Raw genomic sequence first — 27,317 nt, 5'->3', positions numbered from 1 at the left:
CACTTTGGGTACCAGTGTACACTGCTTGGGTGATGGGTGCACCAAAATCTCAGAAATCATCACTAAGCGACCAGGCATAATGGCTCATGCCTGTAACTCCGGCACTTTGGGAGACCAAGGCGGGTGGATCACTTGAGGTCAGGAGTCTGAGACCACGGCCAACATGGTGAAACCCTGTTTCTACTAAAACTACAAAAATTAGCTAGGTGTGTTAGTGGGTGCCTGCAATCCCAGCTACTTGGGAGGCTGAGGCAGGAGAATCACTTGAACCCGGGAGGCAGAGGTTGCAGTGAGCCAAGATCACGCCACTGCATTCCAGCCTGGGTGACAGAGTGAGACTCCATCTCAAAAAAAAAAAAAAGAAAGAAAGAAAGAAAGAAAGAAAGAAAGAAAAGAAAAAGAAAAGAAAACCAGAAATCACCATTAGAGAACTTTTCCAGGCAACCAAACACCACCTGTTCCCCCAAAACTATTGAAATAAAAATTAAAATTAAAATTAAATAAAGACCCCTACCAAACTGACGCAGACTAAGCAGCAAAAGGCGCAGACTAGGGGGATTCCATTCAGGACAACGGGTAAGAGTCAAGTAGAGGAAAGCATTAAACTGCTCGTGCACATGCAGTGCCAGATGGACCTAAACATGTATACACTGGGGAATTGGAAAGCAGCTAATGTGGCTGTAGAAAACTCAGATAGGAGTATCTTGGTCTGTTTGGACAGCTATTACAAAATACCATTCACGGGGTGGCTTCTAAGCGACAGAAATTTATTTCTCATATTTCTGGAGGCTGGAAAGTGCAAGATCTAGACCCCGGCAGATTCGTTATTTGGTGAGGGCCTGCTTCCTGGTTCATAAACAGCCATCTTTTTGCTGTAAACCTCCATAATGGAAGGAGTAAGGGAGGTCTCTGGGGTCTCTTTTATAAGGTCATAATCTCATTCATCAGGGCTCCACCCTCATGACCTCATCATCCCCAAAGACTCCACCTCCAAATACCATCACATTGAGATTTCGGCTTCAACATATGAATTTTCGGGGGTGGGAGAGGGAGAGTGGAAACAAATATTCATGGTAGGAAGGAGAGAAAAGACTAGAAACGGCCGGGCGCAGTGGCTCAAGCCTGTAATCCCAGCACTTTGGGAGGCCAAGAAGGGCGGATCACAAGGTCAGGAGATTGAGACCATCCTGGCTAACACGGTGAAACCCCGTCTCTACTAAAAAATACAAAAAACTAGCCGGGCGAGGTGGCGGGTGCCTGTAGTCCCAGCTACTCGGGAGGCTGAGGCAGGAGAATGGCGTGAACCCGGGAGGCGGAGCTTGCAGTGAGCTGAGATCCGGCCACTGCACTCCAGCCTGGGCGACAGAGCGAGACTCCGTCTCAAAAAAAAAAAAAAAAAAAACAACTACAAACGAAGATCAGAGCAAGGAAATAAAGTAAAACGGAGAGCATCTTTGTGAAGAGAGTGAAAAGCAAGGCAAACAAAAGGGAGGAAAATGCAAATGGACAAAAAGTTGCCCTCGCCTCAAAGCTTGTTTTATGCCCCTCTATTGTGGCACTTCCACAATGTGTTGGAAATCTCTGGTTATATAGCCCTCCAGGGAGGTAGCACAGGCAGGGCAGAGTAGTGGTCAACAGATAGCTATTTATAGAATAACTGGATGAAGCAGAAGGATAAATAGGGATTTAGAATAACAAAGGAAAACATAGAAGCAAGCAGAGGAAAGTGAAGTTGACAAGAAATCAACAAACACATCATTACTAACCAGAATATTAGAGACAAGATGCTATCAAGAATTAGGAAAGCCTCTCTTCCCTGATTTGTCATATGTCAGTCAGTTTCAAATACTTTATATTCAATGAAACCCAAATACTGAGTTCCTGCTTTTAAAAAAGTGGAGATAGAGAGGATGAAATACATATGTTTCTGATTCGTTTACACAAAACTCATTGAAATTCAGCTTAGCATAGGGCGATTAGATGTCATATATGCCAATGCACACATAGTAATTGTTTTAAGTCATTTTTGATGCCCCAGGAAGTCTCTAAGAATAAACAACATCAAGTCCCAAAGGCCTAAGAGTGCAGTCTGAAAGAAAAAAACCAAAAATATCTGAATAAGGGTCTACATTTCCAAATTTAACAGTCTGCTGTGAAGAATCCAAGGATATCTTATGATGCCCAGGATCCCAGGAAATAGCAGTCAGGGCTTGACAATTGGAGAATGGGTAGAGTCCTCACCAGCAATGTTGTGAGGAAATGGAAATAAAATGAAATGAAACAAAATCCAAATGGAGGAGACAATGAGGCTCTATCTGAAAATAACTGAAGATGGACTGAAGCAAGAAAAAGAAAACCCATGGAGAAAATGGGAACAGAGAAGATCAAGGAGTTAGAAACAAACCGAACCTGCAAAGAATAAAGTTTTACAACTACAGTGTTAATTGGGTGCAATTGTTCCTTATTTCAGTGCCTCATTGTATTTTATACACTGGTTCAGTCACAGTCAGTGCAGAGACACACTGTCCATAACCCCAAAGGAGAAGATGACAGAGAATGTCTTTGCCATCTAGTAGCTTCCATCTTAGTTGAAGGAGAAAGGCCATGAACTCATAAAAGGGGAGTTGGGATTCTGGTTTCAGCAAATGCAAAAGTGACAATGCTGTTTACTGAGATGAGAGAAGAGTGGATGTGTTAAGTGTGAGATGGCTGAGCTATATCCAAGTGGAAATGTTAAGGAAGCAATTGAATATATACATTTGGGCATCACCAACATATCTAATCTGCAATATTGAAACCTTGAGGGTAGTTGAATACTCTGAATAATAAAGCTAATATATATTGAATGTTTCAATGTTCCAGGAACTATTTTAAGCACTTGATATGGATTATCTCATTAATCTGTGAGATAATCCATAATTAAACTGTCCTGTGAGCTAGAAACAATTATTATCCAGAGTTTACATATGAGAAAACAGGGGATTAAAGGATTCTTCTCAGTAAAACTAAACCAGCCCAGAGAAAAGACCATTGACAATGACATTAGGGGTCCCTTGGGAACCATGAAAGCCCTGCCTCCTATACTTGGAGCTTGAAACCAGCTCTCTAGTGTTTGAGTCCTAAATATTAACAGCTTACCAAGGATCACCACACATTTCAGAAAACCTTTGAAATGATATGCACAGACCAAGACAGGCAAATGGAAGGTGGAGTTGGGAGCAAGCACGTACGCGCGCGCGAACACACACACACACACACAAACACCTCACAGTAACACAGTAACAGAGAGGGAGAATGCGTTTGTCTTAATTTATGGCTCACTGTATGGTAACTTTTAGAAAATTTCAATGTATGCTCAACTAGAATATACTATTGTAATTGTTGGGCGTACTGTTCTCTGTATGTCCATGATATCAAGTTTGCTAATCATGTTATTAACATCTTCTCTATCCACGCTGACTTTTTCTCTGTTCTATCAAATACTAAGATATAGAAAATGTCCCAGTATCATGATTATTATCTGTTTCTTCTTGTACTTCTGTCAATTTTCCTTTATATATTCTAAAGATTTTATGTTAGGTTTACCAAAAGATTAAATCTTTAATATAATTTAAAGCATTATAATTATGAAATGACCCTCTTTGTTTTCAGTAAACTTTTTGCTTGATATTAATATTATTGTTTTGATTAGTGTTTGCATGATATATCTTTTCCTATTCTTTTATATTTAAACTATATCCTGTTTTCATTGTGTTACTTGTTAACAAAATATTGTTGAATCTTGTGTTTTTATCTAGTCTGACAATCTTTGTCTTTTAGCTGGTACATTTAGTTCACTTAATATAATTAGTGATATATTTGGGCTTAGATATACCATCTCACTATGTACCTTCTAATGTTTCTTCTTTTACATACTTTTTATTTTATTCCCTTATTTTGGTTATTTACCATTTTTTCTAGTTTTTTTCTATTAATTTGAAAGTCATATACCCTTTAATTATTTTTTAATTCAGGTTGTTCTTCCCCTTTTTCCAATCATGACATCATTACAACAGACAGTAAAACACAAAGCAATTGATTAGGCTACAGCTTTATATTAGTTGCATCCCCAATTGTGTGTTGTTAGTGAAAATTTTAAGTCAGACCCAACATTATGTAAAACCAGGCTCCAATATTTACTTATTGTACTATGCTGGGTAGTGTATTCATGTCACTGAGTTTCTTCACCTACCAAATAGAGTTGATATATCTTTATAACCTTGAACCCTATAATAAACTTACGGAGTTGATGTGAGGATAGTCATATGATGTTCAAAAAGCATCAAACACTGATCCTAACATGTAATAAGCATGAGGTCTCTATTCCTGTTTTTCTAAGCTTCGCCATATTGAAAGACATTATAGATTCTTAGAGTCAAGTAGACTTGGAAAGTTAAATTGTCTTGCTAATGGATGGCTTTATTTATTTATTTGAGACACTGTCTTGCTCTGTCATCCAGGCTAGAGTGCAGTGGCACGATCTGGGCTCACTGCAACCTCCACCTCCCGGGTTCAAGCGATGCTCATGCTTCAGCCTCCCAAGTAGCTGGGATTATAAGCACGCACCACCATACCTGGCTAATTAATTTTTATTTATTTATTTATTTATTTATTTTAGTAGAGATGAGATTTCATCATGTCGGCCAGGCTGGTTGGTTTTATTTATTTTACATTGATTCAATTAGCTTCAAATTCAGAAAGTGGTAATTCTGATGTTGAAACCAAGTTATCTCTGTGCATGTATGTTTGGTGGGGCAGTGGGGAGCAGTTCTTGGCTTGTTGATAACAGATACATTTCATACCCTTTTCCTGCTCTGCTCCAGTCCATAGGGTGACTAACACCTGAAAGCTGTATTTCCCTGTGTCCTAGTTTCTTGCTAGGTTTAACCAATGGGACACATCAGCAAGCTTATGGGCAGAGGGAAGGAAGAAGTGAGTTGTTTTTCCCTTTTCACTTCACATCTGGGCCCATCTTCCTGAGTGGCTGTGTCTGTTCCATTGCGCTAACTTCCTCTGTAACAGATGTAGTGCATTTCTAGCTTATACCTAGTGATTTCTGCCAAAACTCCCTTAATCCCTCTAGTTTATGGGTGACAATAGCTTCCTGATGTTGCTAAACCTTTGGGTTGCCTCTATGTCCCCTCTATGTGATTTCTTAAGTATTTTATCATCTTTGTTACCAGTCACCTGGGTTAAGTGTTTTCTTTTGTAAATACTTAGAGTAGCTTTTTCTAGTTTGACCATGACTGAAACAATGTGAGTGATTGGTTGTGTGTGAGTGTGTCAGTGTTTGTACTTAGGGGTGAATTAAAGTAGGGTGTCACCTACTTTAGTGACTGTGGTTTCCTATGAACATCCAAAAATGGTAACTATGAGCTAGCTAGATAGTCCAAGAAAAAAAAAAGTTCGTTGGAGTCACCCAATAACTTAATGCACTCACCTAGTGGAGTGTTACACTATGAATTATATGGACACTTTCATAGTTGTTCAAACATAGAGTCATTGATGGATTGATGTGATGGTTCTGGTACAATAACCATTACAAAATAGAAAAGAATCCCTTTCCTGTTTGGGCTACTTCCTCATTCTGAGAGAAAATAGAGTTTGCTGCCATCTTAATACCTTGTCTGTTGCTAGATAAGCCAAGGGAAGCCCCTTCCATATATAGTTGCTCTTTAATGATACCTGTCCTCTAAAGTCACCCAACACTTTGGATTGCTGATAAAATACCTAATAGTTAAAAATAGCGTGGGGGTAGGGGAAGGCCTGGATCTAAATTATTCTGGGAAGATTTTTAAACTTTTTTTAAACTTTGTATTTGCTACTTATAAAATCTTTTCACACTAGAAATATTGAGATCTTTTTTTAATGTACTAAAAGGAATTACTTGACGGCATTCCATTTTTCCCTCTTAGGGACTGCTGAATGAATTGGCATTTCCCCACCCAGCTGAAGCTATACTTTTATTTTATTTGTCTCAGTGCTGGTTTCAGATTTTCACTTCCCTGTTTTGAATGTTGACTCCTTTAATTACTTTGTTACACATTTGCCAAGAAGAATATTTTTCAGTCTAGCTTTGTGAGCCTGTAAAACATGAAGCAATTTTTCTAAATAATATCCCATTTATTACATCATTGGCTTGTGCTGATTTATTTCAATCTAGACCAATGTAGAAAAGTTTTTTCACCAGTGTAGAAATATCCTAGTAATAGATTTGATCACATACTTATGTTCTACTGTGCTTCAGGTGCTTAAAAGTCAAATGCCAATAATATTACCTTCTCATTTGACTTACCAAGAAAATTATGTATATTGAAAAGGGATAACCTAGGAGTGCTGAAAAATGTTTTAATGTCAACAACTATTTACTATATACTTACTATGTGCTAGGCAGTGTGCTAAGCATTACAAGGATTTAACAATGACACTTATAGTACTAAGGGGACCGTATTTAAACAAGTTATTTAAAGCACTTAGCACTGGTCCTGGCATGTAGTAATGCTCAGTAAGTGGTAGCTGTTATTAATAATCTGGTGTCTTGCATCCCAATCCTGGGTTTTCCCTGCTCTAAAGAATCAAGGTAGGATAGGATATGTGTATATGCCATGTGATCCTGACCATGCTTCTATTGGCCTCCCATATTAACTTTAACCTAACTACTAACCTATCTACATTATCTGCTTACTACTACTATTATCTATCTGTTACTAACTGTTATTTATCTATCACTAACAAACATACCTGCTTTAACCTTCATCCTGCTATGGTCTGAATGTTTGTGTCTCCCTAAAACTCATGTTAAAATCCTAACCCCCAAGGTGATGGTATTAGGAGGTGGGGCTTTGGGGAAGTGATTAGGTCATGAGGGAAGGGCCCTCGTGATTGGGATTAGTTTCTTTATTAAACAGACCCCAGAGGGCTAGCTTTCCATTTCCTCTATGTACAGTTACAATGAGAAGGTGGCCCTCCATGAGGAAGTGGATTTTCACCAGACACAGTGAAGATTCAGTGTCTGGTGAGAGCCCATTTCTTCATGGAGGGCCATCTTCCATTGCAGATCTTGGACTTTCCAGCCTTCAGAAACATAAGAAACAAATTTCCATTGTTCAGAAGGCACCCAGTCTTTGCATTTTGTTATAGCACCCCAAACTGACTAAGATACTGCTTTTCATCCCCTTATCTTAATAATGAAAATAGCTGACATCTAACCTGACTCTGACTTTTATCAGGCATGGTGCTAAATGCTTTATAAGTATTATCTTATTGAATCTTATGCGGTAGACCCTATAGCCCTGAAGCTTAGAAAGATTTAGTAACTGAAGCTTAGAAAGATTGAGCAAACAGTCTGCAGAGCTAGAAAGTGGCAGAACTAGAATTTAAGTCCAGGCAACTTGACTCCAAAGCTTGTGTTCTCAAATGCTAGGTCCTGTTGCCAGTTCCCTTGGGCCTTCATGTCAACCTCACCTGTTGTAACCTCAGGCTGAACAGATGCTGTTCTGAGTCTCTGGTCCTGATAGGCTCTTGCTGAACCTGGCCCCTTCCAAACTCTAGTGTAAAGAGCTAGAGAGTTATATAATTAGGGAAAGGAATAGTAGTCCCATAAAAATAAGGGCTCCGTAAGTGGTCTTCCTGGTTGTTCCATGTGGGCACTGGAAAGAAGAATTTAGAAAAGGTAAATAAAGAATTCTGGGTCTTATTGGCAAGTAGATAGAAAGAAGCAGTACCTGGAGGGTCACTGGGAAGAAAACTGTTTTAAGAGGAGAGAAAAACTTTGCTTAAAAAATTGAAAGTCTGTAAGTTATATCAAATATCTAATGAGATTCTCTGGGGATAAAGGGAGATGAGTAAGGGCCACTGTGAAAAAATGGGCAGTGTCCCACCACAGAGTAGCTTTCCTTTCCATCTCTACTTCTCAGTTTGCAAACTGTTTTTCTCTCATTCTAAAGACTCAGAGGTTCATTTGCAACTCTGAGTGTTCACTTTCTCCTTTTACTGCCCCCCCGATCACATTGTGCACACTTAAGCTGTAGTTACTAAGTAAACCCTGAACAGCATATCAACAGAAAAAAAAAAAAAAAAAGATGTTTTTATCCCAGAGGACATATGGCTTCAAGACAAAGATGAACTCAATTTGCATTTCCGTTGACAACCAATTTTAAGGGCCCATGAAAAAGCCTTTGGTGTTGCCAATCTGGAGGAAAGTTGGGCATTGTCTGCCTAAGTGCTTCCTTACTCTGTGAGTTCCAGTCACCAGATGCACAGAGAAACCTTCTGGGTCTGCCTGTCCCTTTCTTTTTCTTTCCTCACTTACTTCAGAAGCAATTAGACAGCATGAAGATGGATGCTGACCAGCCTCTGTGTTGAGATATTTGCTGGCCACCCAGCACGGTGGGCACTTGTCTTTATTTTGGGCCATTCAGCCATAGTGCCCTGGCTCTGCAAGCATGCGTGTGTTAGCACCATAAAAGATGACTTACAAATGAAACAAGATGAGGACACCGCGCTCACCAGAATTCTTCTTCAGAAAGGAGAGCCATCAGTGTTGGAACTTTTGATATGAGAGCAGCTAGGAGCTTAGCCAGCCTGGGGGTGAGTAGACCTGTTCTTTGTTGCTTGCTAAGGCACATGTCCTTTGCACAAGTTGTTCTCTCCATAGGTGGGGAGCATGGCTCTAGAACCAGCCTACCAGGTTTAAACCCCATCGCACACTGGCTCTTGGGCAAGATACTTGACCACTCACACCTTGATTTTCTCACTGTAGGATTAGGCACATTCATAGTAGTTCCAAATGGGATCATTGTGAGAAAGATATAAGCATGCATGGAAGGCCAGCAGAACAGTGTGTGGCACATAGTATTAATAATAACATGTGGCCTGGTGCAGTGGCTCATGCCTGTAATTCCAGCTCTTTGGGAGGCGGAGGCGGGTAGATCACGATGTCAGGAATTCAAGAGCAGTCTGGCCAACATAGTGAAACCCTGCCTCTACTAAAAATACAAAAAATTAGCCGGGCATGGTGGCAGGTGTCTGTAATCCTAGCTACTTAGGAAGCTGAGGCAGGAGAATCACCTGAACCCGGGAGGCAGAGGTTGCGGTAAGCTGAGATTGCACCACTGCCCTCCAGCCTGGGCAACAGAGTGGGACTCTGTTTCAAAAAATAATAATAATGATAATAATAATAATAATAATAATATGTAAGTGTTCCTTTTTTGTGTTCTACATAACCATATTAATTCTCACCCTTCTTTCAAGTCTTAAGTATCACTTCCTTAGGGAACCTCCCCACCTGGAAGATCAGTTGCTTTGTACATGCTCTCTGAGAAATCTGCGCTTCTTTTGCAATCCTGTGTTTATTCATGTGATCATTTGGTGAGGTCTGTCTTCCCCACTAGGCTGCAAGCATCCTTTTTTACATTATATACCCAGTGCCTGGCATAGGATCTAACATATAGTAAGTTCTCAATAAATTTTTGCTAAATGCATTATATATCTCTATGATCCATGTATAGAAATGTTTAAAGCACCTACATTGATACATTTTATTTCATTCAACAAAAATATACTGAGCACTAACTTCATACCAGACCCTGTGCTAGAAGTTAGTCAGGCAAAGATAGAAAAGATGGTTCCTGCTCTCAAAAGGTCCCCAGTATTGTTGACAGCCACATACCAGATAAATCGTAGCACTCGAAGATGTAGCCTGTGTAAGTCATGTGCTCACCCTGTGCTGAGTCACTCTAAAAACAACCATGTATGAGTAGTTGAGTAGTTGGGGGTAATTTTTGCTTCACTGAGTATTATGGAAGCTTAATGACTTAGTAATAAATGTATGCATGGTAGCATTAGGGCCTATATACAAAGAAACAAACAAAAAATAGGATATCAGAATCCTAACACTGTAGCAGAAAATAACAATTTGCGTTTCTTTGGAGCGTTATAGCTCCACATCAGTTTTCTTTTATGATCTTCTGGGTCATTGCATAATTTTTATCCCCAGTTTATTAGAGGAGATAAAATATGCATTATCCCAAGAACCCAGTGAGGACCCAAGCCCAGATTCTTTGACCTAGATACCCTGGCTTCCTTGACCAGCACAAGGAATGGAATGAGCACATCCCTGCCTCCCAATGTTAAGTGAAACTAAACATCCTCCCTGCCCACCCCATGGGTTCATGGTGGTTCGGGGTCCTATGCTCACAAATACTGCTCTTTTCAGAGCAGAAATGGTAGGTTCTGTCTTTTGTGATTGCAGACCTTTAGGCTTTAAGGCTTAGCATATACAGGAATACCTCAGAGATATTTCAGGTTCAGGTTCCAGACCATCACAATAAAGCAAGTCACCAACAATTTTTGGTTTCCTCATACATATAAAAGTTACATTTACACTATAGTCTATTAAGTGTGGAATAGCATTATGTATAAAAAGTTTGCATTATGTTTAAAAATACCCATAATAAAAATACTTTACTGCTAAAAAAAAAATGCTAGTGATCATTTAAGCCTTCAGTGAGTTATAATGTTTTGCTGGTAGAGGGTCTTGTCTTGATGTTGATGGCTGCTGACCAGGGTAGTGGTTGCTGATGGTTGGGATGGCTCTGGCAATGTCTTAAAATGAGACAACATTGAAATTTGCTGCATTGATTGATTTTTCCTTTCATGAAAGATTTTTTCTGTAGCATGTGATACTGTTTGATAGCATTTTACCCACAGTAGAAATTCTTTCAAAATTGCTCAATCCTCTCAAAACCCTGCCACTGCTTTATCAACTAAGTTTATTCTAAATCCTCGTCATCATTTCAACACAGCAGCTTCATCAGAAGCATATTCCATCTCAATACACCACTTTCTTTGCTCCTCCATAAGAAGCAATTCCTCATCAGTTCAAGTTTTGTCATGAGATTGTGGCCATTCGGTGCCATCTTCAGGCTTTACTTCTAATTCAAGTTCTCTTACTATTCCTACCACATCTGCAGTGACTTTCTCACTAAAGTCTTAAACCTCTCAATGTCATCTATGAAGGCTGGAATCAACCTCTCCCAAACTCCCATTAATGTTGATATTTTGACCTCCTGCCATGAATCACAAATGCCCTTAATGGCATTCAGAATAGTGAATCCTTTCCAGAAGCTTTTCAGTTTACTTTGCCCAGATCCATCAGAGGGAATCACTATCTATGTCAGCGATCACCTTACAAAATGTAGTTTTTAAATAATAAGACTTGGAAGTCAAAATTACTGCTTGATACATGGGCTGCAGAATGAGTGTTGTGTTAGCAGGCAAGAACACAACATTCATCTCTTTGTACATCTCCATATAGGTAGTAAGTTTGTTTCACTTTCTTTTCGTTCTTTTGCTCACTGGAGTAGCACTTTTAATTTCCTTCAAGAACATTTCCTTTACATTTACACCTTTGCTAACTGTGGCAAGAGGCCTAGCTTTTGGCCTGTCTCGGCTTTCAACATGCCTTCCTCACTAAGCTTAATCATTTAAAGTGAAAGATGTGTGACTCTTTCTTTCACCTGAACACCTACAGGCCATTGCAGGGTTATTAATTGGTCCAATTTCCATATTGTGTCTAGGAAATAGGGAGACCCAAGGAGAAGGAGAGAAATGGGGAAAAGCCAGTCATTGGAGCCATTAAAATACACATAACATTTATCAATTAAGTTTTCCATCTTACATGGGCATGGCTTATGGTACCTCAAAGCAATTAGAATAGTGACATCAAAGATTACTGGTCACAGATCACCATAACAGATATAATACTAATGAAAAAGTTTGAAATCTTACAAGAATTACCAAAGCATGACACAGAGACATGAAGGGAGCACATGCTGTTGGAAAAATGGCACATAGATATTGTTGCCACAAGCCTTCAATTTGTAAAAAACACACTCCCTGCAAAGTGCAGTAAAGCAAAGCACAATAAAAGGAGGTACGCCTCCATTCTCTGTTACTGAAAAAGAGAATATTGGAAGAATACATGAGCATGTCCCTTAGCAATAAGGCCTAAGACCCAGAAGGAAGGCCATGTCCTCTCATTCCTACCTTGGTGGGTGCTTCCTCCCATGACTCAGTCCCTTAGGGTTAGGTAACTTTGGTTTTCATTCTTACTTCAGAAATCTTAGATCTAGGATTGCAGAATCTAGGTGTCAGCTCTAAAAGTCCTCTATACCATTTCTTCCAGAAGGCTCAGATGTCCTTATGCAAATGAAATCCTTGGTGCCTTCTCAGATATTCCAGAGTTCCTCAGGGGCATACACTCAGTTCAGATTTCCCTCTTGTGACTGTATCTTTAAGTGAAGCTGTTCTTTTCCTTTCCCTAGACAACACAAATGTCCACCATCTCTTCCTGCTTATTATTTAAATATACTTAGAGGCTGCCTTCTGGAAAGTGCTGGACTCGTGGCAGGTTGGAGATCTCCTGAGCTGTGTCCTCTTGACCCCCGCCAATTCCTGCCACAGTCTGCCCACCAGGGACAGTGCCCCCCTCAGTGGCACATTTGCCAGGCCAGGAAGTACCAGGCAAATGTCCCACCACAAGATGACAGGCTCCCCACCACAGGTGCCAGACTCTTCTCCTTTGTCTCATGGTAGCGCTTGGAGCTGCCGTGGCCACAGTGCAGAGTCTGGCACCTGGGGGGATGGAGAGGGGGGCTCTCGGCAGCAAGCCTACCTGTCAAGTGCTTCTGGGATTAGGAGTGCACATTGCCAACTCCCCCCTCTGGAAGAACTTGATGGGTGGGCATCCTGCCAAGAGGCAGAGCTCAAAGCCCTTCTGTGCATGTGCTTCTCAGACCCCCAACTGGCTACTTAGTCATTTGGCCAGATACCAACTTCTCCAGCAGTGTTTTTGAGCCCTGCCCATCTTTCCTTTGGCTGGATTGAGCAGACCCACTATCAAACACTATCAATTTTCCTTCATATATATGAGGCAGACCCTGAAGCAGTTTGTTGGGTTGGGTCCATGTCTTTGCTCTATCCTAACTGCCCTCTCTCCCTCCCCACCACTGATTTTGATGATACAAGGCTGGTTTTGTTCTTTTGAAACAAAACCCCTGTTCTGGGTGGATGTTCCAAGTCAGAAAGCCTGGTTGTGTTTATCCCAGGCCATTGGCTGGGCATGCACATGCTTTTTGTATTTGGTAAGTGACAGTATTTGCAAAAGCTGATTGCCACAGCAGGCGGAACAGAGACAAGACTAGCAAAAACATGTGTCGGTAACATATGCTGTAGCCTTTTCTTCTTTGCTTGGAGGACTGACACTTCCTACAGGAAGAAGTAATTATTTTGCATGTGCATAGATTACACTGGAATGAAAAAGACAGAGGAGGGGCTGCTGCTTTATACATGAAAGAAGAAATACCTCCCTGTTTCTCTCTGTCTTTCTCTTATGCATGTTTGTGTGTGTGTGTGCACACCCACACACACTCTCTCCTCATTCTCATATGCAAGCACACAGGTTAATCTGCTTTATTTTTTAGACATTTCTTCTTTAAAAGAAAGTAGATGTCCTAAAAAAATTCAGAGCCTATAATTAGCAGAGCTGCCCTTTGTAGGAGAGAATAAAAGCATTACCTTAGAACTTAAACAGATCTGTGCACAGGTCCTGTCTCCCCTTCATATAGGTTGTGTGACCCATAGAAAATTATTAAGCTTCTAACCCTTGTCTGCCACAGGTGGACAAACGGCTCAATTCCTAGGTTTGTTGTGAGGATTAAAACTACAAAATACATGTGGAAAGCAGCTTGTGTAGGCTCTTGGGCTGTGCTGTCCTTTCCCTCCCCTGGGTCAGCTTTCCAGAAGGAAAAATAATTGTAAATAGCCATGATGCATCTTCACTGATGAATGACTGTGGGCAATCCCAACTAGTTCTGCAACCACTTAGAACTTCAGAACTTAATTCATGTATTTTCATGCAGCCACAAAGAATAAGTCTAGAAGTAGAGGATCTTGGAAAAGTAGAGCCAATGGGAACTCAGATTCCTGCGCTTGAAGGCATTTTTGCCTCGGTCATTTGGTGGGGGTTCAAAAGAACTGGGTGACGCACATTGGGATAGAGCCAGCAGAAGTCCTAGCAATAGCATAGCCACCATTTGATTCATTATTCCATCTTAACCAGCCCTCTTTCCCACCCTAAACCTGGAATCATTCTGAACCATATTAGCATTAGCATGAGCTTCTCTGGCTGCTTTTCACATTCCTTAGAGCAAAATGTCTCTCAAACTTCTCCCATATACCTGTTTTTGTTCTATTTATTACAACAAAATATAGCACCAAGAATTTTTAATAGCACCAAAATCTTTAAACACCACCACCAACAAAAAATTGTTCCATCTCTCCTGACTTAGACTCAAGATGGTAAGTGTTGGTTACATGTTGAATGAATGAAAGATGATAGCTTCCATTTGTTGAGCACGTACCTTGTTCTTGGGACTGTGCCATGCACATGTTTACATACTTCACAACAATCAATTTATGAAATAATTTCAATCTTATTTGGTAATCAAAAGTTAGAAGTGTTAAGTTACCCAATGACACAGAGCTGGGAAATGGAAAAGACGAGACTTGACCACACAACTTAGCACATGTTTAGAACCTATCATTTGACCTCTGCCTAAACTGAGTGAATGGATGAATAAATGAAGGAATATTAAAGCTACAGAGAACTTTCTCAACATACCCATATCTGGTATCCTTGGTCCTTGGTATCCCTTCCCTATATTTCCAGCTCTGCCTCTTTCCTGATATAGGAGAGACTTTTTATCCTTGTTTCTGTGACTTGGTTCCTACCTCATTCTCCAGTTCTTACAACTGAATCCCCATTTTCTTCCCCTGTGCCCAGTACCTCCAAGTCTCCAGCACTGGGCTCCAAGTTGCCCTGACAGTGAGCCACCCCTGGGGAGTGGAAACATGTCCCCAAACCTAAGCCCAGGAACTGGAGCCTTGCTGCCGATTTCCACAATGCCAACCTCCTGCCTTCCTGCTTGTCTCACCTGCTCCTAAATTCTTCCCACTATAGGTGGGTCACCCGTAGGAACAACATTGTTATCACAACTTCTGCTCCCTAATGTCCACCATTGTTCTTGCACCTTTCAGAAATTTCCTTCTGCCCTGGACTGGGTTTCCCTCCCAGCCTTGCCCTCAGTCTTGCTGCCAGCTGCTGCATCCCAGTTGGCATCCCTAATTCCAGCTTCCAGGTCCTCTTCATCTGCCCCACACTCCTGCAGTGCACCAGGACAGGCCCAGGGTGGCTCTAAACATAGCAGAACACAGGTAGTCCCTTTGGGTCATTTGAGACACAAAGAAGTTTGAGATTTTGTCAAGGTCACAGAAGAGACACACCAAGGCTAAAACTCAGGGCCAGCCCGTCTGGCTCAGCATCTTTCCACCACACCATGCCGCCTCCTTTCCCCATTCTGTCTATATTTTCCTCTTGCTTTCTTTTTCTCCTTCACCCACACCTTTTTAATTTAAGTTTTAACATCTGTTCTCTCTTAGTCCACTACTTCTGTGACATTTTATATTATGTTGAATTCCATTTCTATTTAAGACCCATCCATTTTCTTACTTAAAAAACACATTTTAAACCTGCTTTTTAAAAAATTTTACATAACTTAAAAAATAAATTCAGTTTGATTTTCTCTTTCTAAGACCTTTCTTGACTTATCTTTCCTGCCTCCTTAGCAGCAGAAATTACTTTCTGCCTCCATGTGGTTTTACTCCTTCTATTATCTGTGCCACTGTAATATCAGGCCTGTAATCTAACAATCTACAGCAATCTATTTTTGCTTATTATTTGTGAAACTAGTAGTTTTAAAATGCAAATGAGGAGACTGAGAGTTTTAGTTTAATTCCTGATTTTATCTTGCAAGAAAAGCCTTTTTTTTTTTTTTTTTTTAGTTCTTTTACTGACTCTGCTGAAAAAAAATATCATAGAAAGGGAGAGGATGGGAGAAGAGAAAGCACTGCAAGTAAAAGTGCCTCATACTCAGCATTTCTGCAGTGTGTTGAGTTTTTATTTGCAGGGTCACCTGCAGAGAGCACTGCATTAAGCCAGGCTTCCAGGCTTAGGCCTTCCACCTCTTCCACTGGATATATAATTCCAGCCTAAGAGGTAATCAAGGTCCTTACTGGGGTATTGGGCAAAAGACCCCACTCACCTGAGGGGAAGCAGTGGGCAATAGCTGCTTAGCTATTGGGCAGTAGCTATTATTGTTAGTTAGCTCATTCATCTCTCATCTCTTGTGAGGGCTGTCTTATTATCTTCACTTAACAGACAAAGAAATTGAAGCTTAGAGGTTAACTTGTTCAAGCTTACACAGCTAGGAAATGGCAGAGGTGGAATTTAAGTGCAAGAAACTTAACTCTGGAGTCAGTGTCTCTAATTATATGGGAATATTTTTGGGAGATTCAATTTTAAAACAGTTTGCCATACTTTGGAATTAAGATGACCCCAAAGAGCTGAAAACCTGAAACATTCAACATTTATATTGTCAGATAGTGGAGAATAAGCTCATTTTCTCCGAACTCTCCCAATTCTGATGTTTTTTGATCAAAACTTTTGAAGTGGTAATATTGTAATCATGATCCTAAAAATAATTTTGTGATATTGCATTTGGTCAGGTTTTTTAGACCTCAGCATTTTTGACATTTGGGGCTGGCTCTTAGTTGAAGAGCTGGGCTGTTCCTTGTAGAATGTTTTGCAGCATCCCTGGTCCCCACCTACTAGAGGCCATTTACATACCCCATCCCTTGTCTTTTCCTTTTTCCGAGTCATAAAGTCAAGACAATCCAAAATGTCTCCAGACATAACCAAATATTCCCTGGGAGGCAAAAACGCCCCCTAGTTGAGAACCACTGTGTTAGACATTGCCCAAATCATAAGCACCTGACTTGTCCATAGTCTATATGGGACCATGTTTTACATTTGACTCACTTACCCTTGCCCTAGAACCACACCAAAATGTTACTGTCAATTCAGTAATCTCACTTCTGAGTATTTACCCCATAGATTAACGTGAAGGAGATATCTGCACACCCATATATATCGCAGCTCTATTCACAATAGCTGAGTTATAGAATCAACTTAATTGTGCATCAACAGATAAATAGAGCAAATGTCATATACAATCAGCCCTCAGTATCTGTTAGTTTTGCATCTGTGGAATCAACCAACTTCGAATCAAAAATATTCAGGCAAAAAAAGTGGATGGTTGAGTCTGTACATGTACAGACTTTTCTCTCTTGTCGTTATTCCCCAAACCATAAAGTACAACCAATATTTACATAGTCTTTACATTGTATTGGGCATGTAAGTAATCTAGAGATGATTTAAAATATAGGCCCAATGTGGTGGCTCACGCCTGTAATCCCAACACTTTGGGAGGCCGAGGTGGGTGGATAACCTGAGGTCAGGAGTTCAAGACCAGCCTGACCAACATGGTGAAACCCCATCTCTACTACAAGTACAAAAATTAGCTGGGCGTGGTGGTGGGCACCTGTAATCCCAGCTACTTGGGAGGCTGAGGCAGGAGAATTGCTTGGACCTGGGAGGCAGAGATTGCAGTGAGCTGAAATCATGCCATTGCACTTCAGCCTGGGCAACAAGAGTAAAACTCCATACACACACACACACACACATATGTGCATAGGTTATATGCAAATACTACACCATTTAACATAAGGGAATCAAGCATCCTGCATTGTGGTATCCTCCGGGGTCCTAGAACTGATCCCCCAGGGATACTGAGTAATGACTGTATATACACAATGGAATTCTATCCGGCCTTTAAAAAGGAAGAAATTTTGTCATTTGTGACAACATGGATGAAACTGGAGGATGTGTTGCTAAGTGAAATAAGACAGACGCAGAAAGTCAGATACTGCATGTTCTCACTTACATGTAGAATCTAAAACAATTGAACTCATAGAAGCAGAGAACAGAATGGTAGTTACCAGAGACTGGGTAGTCGGGGGAATGAGGAGATGATAATCAGAGGGTACAGAGCTTCAATTAGACAGGAGGAATAAATTTTATTTTTTTCTAAGTTCTATTGCACAATGTGGTAACTATAGCTAATAATTCGGTACTGTACATTTCAATATTGCTAAGAGAATATTCAATATTCAATATTGCTAAGAGAATAAATCTCAAATGTTCCCATTACAAGTGTCAAATATTTGAGGTAATGTATAGGTTAATTAGCTTGATTTAATTATTCTATATTATATTAAAAAATCATAGCATCACTTTGTGCCTCATAAATATATACAACTAAAATTTGTCAATATATAAAATAAAATCTGAATTAGCAAATAAAATTAAAATGTTATTGCCACTTGGGAAGTAGTATGGAGAGTTCTTTGAATCTACTTCTGTTTCTTTTCAAAACTTCTGCTCAGAGAGAATCACTCAGTTCTTAGACATTCATTCTCTCCCCACATCCTTTCTCTTTTTCTCTCTTCCTTTCCAATTATCTTATGATTCATGTTCATTCTCTCTTTCTCTTGCCTTTTATTCTTCCTCAGGACTTCTATCTCAGCCAAATTATACCCCTAGCGATTTCAGGCAAAGAATAACTGTTCTGCTGTTGATAACTTTCTAGGGAACGGCAAGGCAGTGGTTTTGACATGAAATTGGATGAGAAGAAAACCTAGCATCATCAGCTTTTAAACCTTTCAAAGGTACAGACAGACAGATGTCCATTTCAATTTATTTATTTATTTATTTATTTATTTATTGAGACAGGTTCTCACTCTGTCACCCAGGTTGGAGTGTAGCGCTATCCTGGCTCACTGTAGCCTTGACGTCCTGAGCTCAAGTGATCCTCTCACCTAAGCCTCAGCCTCCCGAATAGCTGGGACTACACAGGTGCACCACCACACCCAGCTAACTTTTTTACTTTTTGTAGAGATGAGGTCTCACTATGTTGCCCAAGTTGGTGTTGAACTCCTGGGCTCAAGCAATCCTCCTTTCTTGGCCTCCCAAAATGCTGGGATTACAGGTGTGAACCACCATGCACAGACTCTTTCAAAATCTTGAGACGTTTTCTTCTGCAGCCTCACTTTTCATTGCAAGTCTCCACATTTTTTCAGGAACTGGCATATACTTGCAAATTTATACATCTTAATTAAGTTTCCAACAATCCAAAATGATTAATACTGGTAATGATAGCTAATATTTATTGAGTGTTTGCTATATAATGGACACTATAGTGCTTTACAAGTATTGTCTTATTTAATCATCACATTTAACTTACCAAATGTTTTTAGAACTTACTTCATTCCAGGTATAAAATCAAGGGTTTTCATACCTAACTGTTGTGGATGTTCAGGGACATTAAATCGTTTTCCCAAAGTCAGTAAAAATTAGAACTAGGACTCAGCCCTAGTCTTCAATATTCTACCACATTCATTGCTCTTATTTTTTTCTCAATTTCTGTAAGTATAATAGTATGGTACTTTTTTCTAGTATATAAATATATTTTTTTCATTTCATTATACAGCACATTTTAACTATGTTTTTTCTTGGGAAAACCTGGGAAGTATCACAATTTACCATTTATGACATTCATATAGAGGAAATGGAGTATGAATTTCAAACATGCATGTTCACCAATGTAATTTTGTAATATAAGCTCCCTTAAAATGGAATCTGTTTTTCCTATTGAACATTCACTGACAATTGTATAATCAGTGCTAGTTCTATTTTAAACAGTATCTACTGGTTCTTAAATCTTAAAAGGCCAAAATGTTTAGCAATAAGTACATTTTCCCCAGCAGCTGAATCCATTTGTAAAATATTTGAAAGAATGAAGTGAAGGCAAAAGTAATGCAGTACCACAAAGACAGAGGTGTTCCAAATCAATTTAGGCATCTTTGATTTCTACAAAGATAATTTGCATAGAGCAAATCTTATGGTTTTACCTCAACTTCTGCTATAAAACCTGAAGAATATTTCTGTAACAAAAAGAATATTTTATCCGGGTTGAAACCATTTTGTAATGAAGGGGTCGTGTAGATAACCAAGCAGGAAGATAGCCAGTGAGAGCTGACAGTGCTTTTGAGGCATTTTCAATCCTTTTTAGATGTTTGGCAAAACTTCCTCCGTTATCTTTAACTTTCTCTCTTTGGTCAATTTTGTCCTCACTGTTACAGTCCAGTTTGGAAAAATATCTATGGTGCTACTGCTGTAATTTTGAAGTTCAGCCTAGGAGGCCACATGAGTTCTCGGCTTTTTGCAGGAAAGAATTCAAGAGTGAGCCAACAGAGTAAAGTGAAAACAAGTTTATTAAAGGAATAAAAGGGTGGCTATGCCCTAGGCAGAGCAGCCCTAAGGGCTGCTGATAGGCTATTTTTAATGGTTATTTCCTGATCATATGCTAAAAAGGGGGTGGATTATTCATGAGTTTTCTAGGAAAGAGGCGGGAAATTCTCAGAAGTGAGGGTTCCTCCCCTTTTTAGACCATATAGGGTAACTTCTGCAAGTTGCTGTGGCATCTGTAAACTGTCATGGCACTGGTGGGAGTTTCTTTTAGCAAGCTAATGTATTAGCAGATCCTGCTGTCTGGGCATATCATTGTAACCTTGATTTAGTAAATTATAATGCATTTATTTAGCAATTATTCAGTTCTCCACACTCTGTAATGAGAATCCTGTCCATTGTCACCAATTATTTCTATCAACTCTCTACCCTCCACCTGTCTACTAAAAATTAAAAGGGAGTCACAAACATTTCTTAAGACCAGTATTTTCCAATTCATTTTTTCATTTATTTCTCCTAGTGGCCCTGTACATTAGGTATTACATCCCTGTTAGGTACCATATCAGGTATTTTCATTGCAAGTCTCCACTTTTTTGTGGTGAAGGAATTGAGGCTTAGAACCATTAAATGACACACCCAGCAATTAAGTAGAGAAGCTTGAATTTGGATTCAGGTCTGTCTGAATCTAATGCTGTTATTCTTTCACTATTATGCTGCTCAAGGCCTTTTTGAAAACACCAGGTAGGAGGGATTTTTAACCTAGAAAGCCACACAGTCGTGTTTCTCAGACACATAAAACCTCCTTTAATGGCTTATTTAAGATGCAGATTTCTAAACCCCGAAAATCTAAATCTGTGAGTTCATGAATGAACTCCAGGGCTCCCATGAACTCTAAAATTATATTCAACATTTTGTGCAATGTTGAATATCTGATTCGCCAAGATATTTTTGACCCCAAAAGGCAAAGCATACCAGCTGTAAAAAAACAAATCGGAGTTACGCCTTGCCATTTTCTAGTTTCCGGTCAGCCGCTGGGAATGAGGAACAGTTAAGTCAGCTTGCAATATGCTGTGTGTTTTCCCATCCCTACTCCTGTCCCTACCCTGCTTCACCTTTACCCTACTCCTCCCTGGGTTGGGTCCTTCCTGTTCCTTACTAGAACCAGCTCCCACCACCACCTCATTCATGGCAAGAAACTCAAAGGGCAAAATGCTTTCTACGACAAATGATGCAGAATTGTTCATCCCCTTGTCCACATTAATTGCAGAACTGAGCACTCAGTGACCTAAGTTGTCTAACATTTTACTGTAAACAGGATACAATTTATGTGAAGGAACATAGTTACCGTACTTCTCTGTCATCTACAGTCTGCAGAGAACAAAAAACAATGGTAACCCGACCCTTGGGCAAAATGCTAATGGCTACATAATTGATTTAGCAGATAATTATAAAACACAGTCCCATCCTAAAACACAAAAGATGTAATTATTGCACTTTACAAACTAATTAATGAATACTAATTCAATTCAATAATTAATAATTCATTATTTAACCTCTAATTAAATCATCATCCTTCTTTTCCTTGCAAACTTTGCTGGTGGCTTAATTGCTCTGGGTCAAATATACAAGAGAGCTCTCCTTCTCTGTTAATTAAACAGTGAAAAGACGTGCAATCATTGTAACAGAGAGAATTAAGGAATTTAGATTTAAGTATCTCCCATTTGAAAGAGACAAGAGCATCTCCTGTCCTCAATTCCCACCCAATGCTTTAATCAGTTAAAATGGTCCAGAGTAACTCAAACCGAAGAACCTAATAAGATTGTTGGTTAATAGAAGGCTGTTCAAGGTATAGATCAGGCCTTAGGAAACACATAGGAGCCCATCAGACTAGATGCATAGTCAGAGTCCCTTGGGGCAGTCACGAGCTTGAAACGCAGACACTGACTCATAAGATGTGGATTGTGTCCCTCTCAGCTCTAGGTTCTCTGACATCATATTGGTATCTTGATATCAGTGATTATGGGAGTATTTACACAATTAGAATTGGTACACACTACAAATTGGGGCTCTTTTCTTTCTTTCCTTCTTTCTTTCTCTCTCTCTCTCTCTCTCTTTCTTCCTTCCTTCCTTCCTTTCTTTCTTTCTCTAGTGCTGGTTGTTAAACATTTACCAGTCCACCACTGCCCCTACAGCAACAAAGGTGACTTGTGGCTGAGTCCTAGGTTGTCTGGATACAAGTGCCAAAATCCTAGAGTCAGGATTGGGGCTGACCAGCAGCCTGGAGTTCTATCCCTGTGGACCTGGGAATGGAATGATATATATGGAAGCTGTGCTCTATAACAAGTTTTGTGGTGGCACCTTGTACAGCTCATCTCAGTGAATCCTCACGTAACTCTGTGATAGACATTGGTGTTATTCCTAGTGATCTTTTGATTTTTATAAAGTACATCCTTGTCTCACAATTATGGTCCATTAATTTTAAACTTATTTATAATCCATTCATTAGTGGCTTACTCTTTAATTTATAAAAATTTAATAAATTCTTAGCATTTCAATGCACCATGAGATTTTTCTGTACTTGTAAAGTGTGTGTGTATGTATATATACACTGTGTGTGTATGTATATATACACACACACACTTTATAAGTAGAGAAAAAAATATATATAAATAAAGTGTGTGTGTGCCTTTATATATGGACACACACATTTTAAAAGTAGAGAAATATATATATATATTATACATGTGTATATATATATGCACACACATTTTATAAGTAGAGAAAAATCTCATATATATATGCACACACACAGGATATATGTGTATGTGCAAAGTAAAGCAATTCTCTTCACCTATACATATATATGTATCTTAGTATATGTGTGTGTATACACATACATGTGTGCTTGTGAATATATATGTGTGTATACATATATATCTATATCCATATCTATCTCTCTATATAGTCTAAATATTGAAAGCAGACTGGCATTCTCACAGCATAGATGATGTCTTTGGAGGGGCCAAGGAATAAAAAAGAAGTCTAGCAAATCTTTTCCTCACCAAAAGGGTTTCTTTCCCCCAGTAGGAAGTGCCTGTGACCATGTGAGGTGAGAGTAGGGTGGGGGTGACCATCGGGTGGAGTCATCACTTAGCTACATAGCATCACATATTAAGGGATACTACATTTGCAGCTTCCCCATCTCTCTCCACTCTCCTGGTAGTTTCCTAAAAGGGCTCATTTCACCAAATAGTTACTAATAGTTTTCTTATCTGTAAAACTGTGATTATGGTTATACCCACTTCATACCTCCCTTATATAAGCAAATTAAATGAGGTAGTATTTACAGAGCTCTTACAACAGCAACTGGCACATACTGAGAACTCTGTAAGTGATGCTGCAGTGGTAGAGAAAGACATGGAGCTGAAAAGGGTGGGGTTTGTTGTGAGTATAGTCCCGGAAGATTATAGGTGCATAGGAAATGTGATGAGTGACCAGATGACTGGCTTACCCTATTGGTGCAGCCAGTCGGTCCCCTTCCTCCTCATAATACGGCACTTGGAGGCTTTCTGTGTGGTGCAATTGCACTCTCACACTGCCTTTCTGCGTGGTTGTATAGGAGGAGCTCGGTTACCGTAGCAGCTCTCTCCATACCTCGGATATGACTTCCCCTTTGGTACACCCTTGAGGTAGCAATTTATCTAAAACACCCAGGTGATCACAGAACTGCTCTCCTGAAACCCTTCAAGGTTCCCCATAACTTTCAGAAATAATTTCAAACGTGATAGAATAATTTAAAAGTATCTTCCCATCTGGCCTCTGCTCCATTGCCAAGTCACTTCATGCCCTGCCTCTTCCCTCCAGCCCTGGGGAACCAGTGCAGGGTCTCAATCCTGCCTGTGGCGCTGTGTGCCTTTGCATATGCTCTTCCCTAGGTCTAAAAGGTGCTCTCCAGAGAGCTCCTGTTAAACTTTCTAATGTGGTAAACTTTTCTACTCCATCAAAGTTCACCTCCAATGTCACCTATTTTGTGATACCACTTCAAAAAACCCTCAAGTTTAACACAGGCCCATTTTCTGTGCTGCCACAGCACCCTTCGTGTAACACTAACATGGGGCTTGCCACACCATCATATAACTGCTTGTTTCACCTCGTTCCTCCGCCACACACACATACACACACGCACACACACACACACTCGCCCATATCCCAGGAACTCTAGGTAATATCAGGGTTAAAGCTCATATTGCCTGAGTTCAAATGCTGCTTCTAACATGGAATCCCATTTCCACCTTTGTGAAGTGGAGCTCAAAAATATAACCACTTCTTGGGTTGTTGTGAAGGTTAAATGCAATAATCTATGTAGTATCTCAAAAACTGCCTGACATTTCATGAGTGTAGGTGTATTTGACTATGGGTGTTTTCCCTTGAGATCAGGCAGTATCCAACCTTTGGATCAGTACTGTGGGGTGAGGATATCACAGCCTAAGAGAGACTCATAAGAGTATGGATGCTGCAGTCAGATGGACTGAAGTTGGAACTGTGGTGTCTCTAAAAATTCTTTAGGAAGAGTTCTTACCTCACATGGTTGTTGTGATAGTAAATGAAGTAAAGCAATTCACCTTGCCCATGAAAATCCTTTTAAAATATTAGGTATTATTATTAAAGAGCACCTACTGAAAGTTGGAAATTAATGATGAGCATGCCAAGGGTGACACACAGCTCTCCTGCCACTTACTGCCTGGGACGTGGAAGGCTTCTGTCCCCTAGCCAGGCATGGACTCATGGGCTCTATCGTGACCACGGTGCTCAGCTGTATAGACCATGCTGGTTTGGCCCCTTTGCCTTCCAAATAGCTTTGGTGACAAAGATATAGCTCCTGCCACAATTGCAACTCAAGCCCCTACACTAAATCACAGTGAGTGAGAAATTGCTGGGAAGTGGGAGGAAGGGTGATGGAGGGTGTGGGTAGTCTGGCTTGAGAGGTTCACCCAAACTTTCAAGTAGCCTCCACAATAAATCCAGGACTGTCACTTGGTGATTAGTTAAAGGAAACAGAAACGGCCAGACAAAGCCAGGAAATGACCTTAGAAACTAAACATGGTGTATTTTATTTTAGGGCTTTTTCTCACTTAGAAGTACTGCCAGGTTGTTTAAAGAGAATGAGTGTTATCAGGGAAGGATTTGGGGGATCTGCCAGGCTTTTGACAACATGTGGTAAAAGATTTACAAAGCCCGGAATCAAAGGAGGAGGACGGACAGGGGGATGTGTACTTGAGAGATGCCGCAGGTGGGCCTGAGATTGACATAACTTTTTATTACCCTTTGGGGAGCTTTCTAGTAAGCCTGATGGGCTCTGCAAGGCAGGGGCAGAAGCCCGAGCAGAATGGCACATTTCTGTGGAAGGCGGAAGAAGTGAGGGAAGGGTGGGGAACCATTTGGGTCATTTGGAACCCATGGATGTCAATTAGGGAAGGGAGTGGCAGGGTGAGAGCAAGCGGGACTAATAAGATTTTGGGCACTTTCCTGCCCTCATTTTTAGAGAGATGGAAATTGAGGAGGTGTTCAAGCAAAAAATAAATAGCCTGAACAATGTAAAACTATTCACAGGAAATGAGGAGGAAGGAAGGTTAAAAGTATTGAACCCCTCTTATGCAGCAGAGTGCTGGCTGAACCATCAGTGCTAATCCATTACCATCCTTGATGTAACAGAGGAGACAAGCAAAGCTTAGACTGATAAAATCCTCTTGTGTGTTGCAAGTGGGGGAAATGAGGGCTGTATCCCAAAGTCTGTCCAACCCCAAAGCCTTCTATGATGTTACCTTGGAAGGGATGGGCAGGTGGAGTTGAATACTAGCTGGCAGGAATCCCTTCTTCTTTGCTTCCTTAAGCAACTGCCTTGCTACTCATCATTGCAATGGTATCAGAATCCAAAATGTGTGTTCCAGGGGTCTCCACTGCACAGTTTCTCTGCACACCATGGATGGTTCTGGCTTCCTAAACATGAGATCATTCACATTCTCTTATTTAAAAACAACTGACTGCAGGCTTCTTTACTTATTGTATCACTGGATTGGCCTAAAGCCCATTTTTAAAAATTGACATTGTATGTTTGTATGTTTTTATCATGTAGAGCATGATGTTTTGAAGTATATATACATTGAGGAGTGGTTATATCCAACCAATCAACAAATATATTACCTCACATAGTTATCATTTCTGTGGTGAGAGCATATTTTCAAGAATACCATATATTGTCATTATCTGTAGTCACTTTGCTATGATATATATCTTAAAATTTATCCCTCCTGTCTAATTGAATTCATGCATCCCTTGACAAACACCTCCCCATCCCTTCCTCCCTTCAGAAACCCCAGTCTCTAATAACCACCATTGTACTCTCTACTTCTATGAGATCAGCTTTTTTAGATTTCACATGAGGGAGATCATGCAGTATCTGTCTTTCTGGGTTTGGCTTATTTTACTTAACATAATGTCCTCCACATTCATCCATGTTGTCACAAACAGCAGGATTTCATTCCTTTTAGTGGTTAAATAGTATTTCATTGTGTATATAGATCACATTTTCTTTATCCATTCATCTGTTGATTGACACTGATTGATTTCATATTTTGGCTATTGTGAATAATGCTGCAGTAAACATGGGAATGTACATATCTTTTTGACATAGTGATTGCATTTCCTTTGCATATATACATAGTAGTGGGATTGCTGGATCATATGGTAATTCTATTTTTAATATTGGGGAAACTTCCCTACTGTTTTCCATAATAGCTGTACTAATTTACATTCCCACCAACAGTGTACAAGAGTTCTCTTTTCTCCATGCTATCTTTGTCTTTTTGATAATAGTCATTGTAACTGGGATGAGATAATAGCTCATTGTGGTTCTGATTTGCATTTCTCTGATGATTAGTGATGTTTGAGCACTTTTTAAATACACTTGTTGGCCATGTGTATGTCTTCTTTTGAGAAATTTGTGTTCAGATAT

General features: G+C 40.0%; 1 long non-coding RNA gene across 2 annotated transcripts in view; it reads right to left on the bottom strand.

Annotated features, from left to right (window-relative positions):
• Positions 1-4,681: 4,681 nt before the first annotated feature.
• The window catches only part of LOC103878301, a 44,317-nt gene continuing 21,681 nt past the window's right edge, over positions 4,682-27,317 (bottom strand). The window contains exons 4-5 of one of the 2 annotated variants that reach the window (XR_002517572.2): positions 26,128-26,302; positions 4,682-7,688 (exon numbers count right to left, since the gene is read on the bottom strand). This is a non-coding gene — a long non-coding RNA (uncharacterized LOC103878301). Of the gene's footprint in view, positions 7,689-23,125; positions 26,303-27,317 lie in introns of those variants that run through there. The other variant, XR_638442.4, reaches the window with a different exon arrangement.

Source organism: Papio anubis, chromosome 13 (assembly GCF_008728515.1).
Source record: "Papio anubis isolate 15944 chromosome 13, Panubis1.0, whole genome shotgun sequence".
NCBI lineage: Eukaryota > Metazoa > Chordata > Mammalia > Primates > Cercopithecidae > Papio > Papio anubis.
The sequence above is the reverse complement of the archived record's forward strand: the minus strand, read 5'-3'. Positions and strand labels throughout refer to the sequence as shown.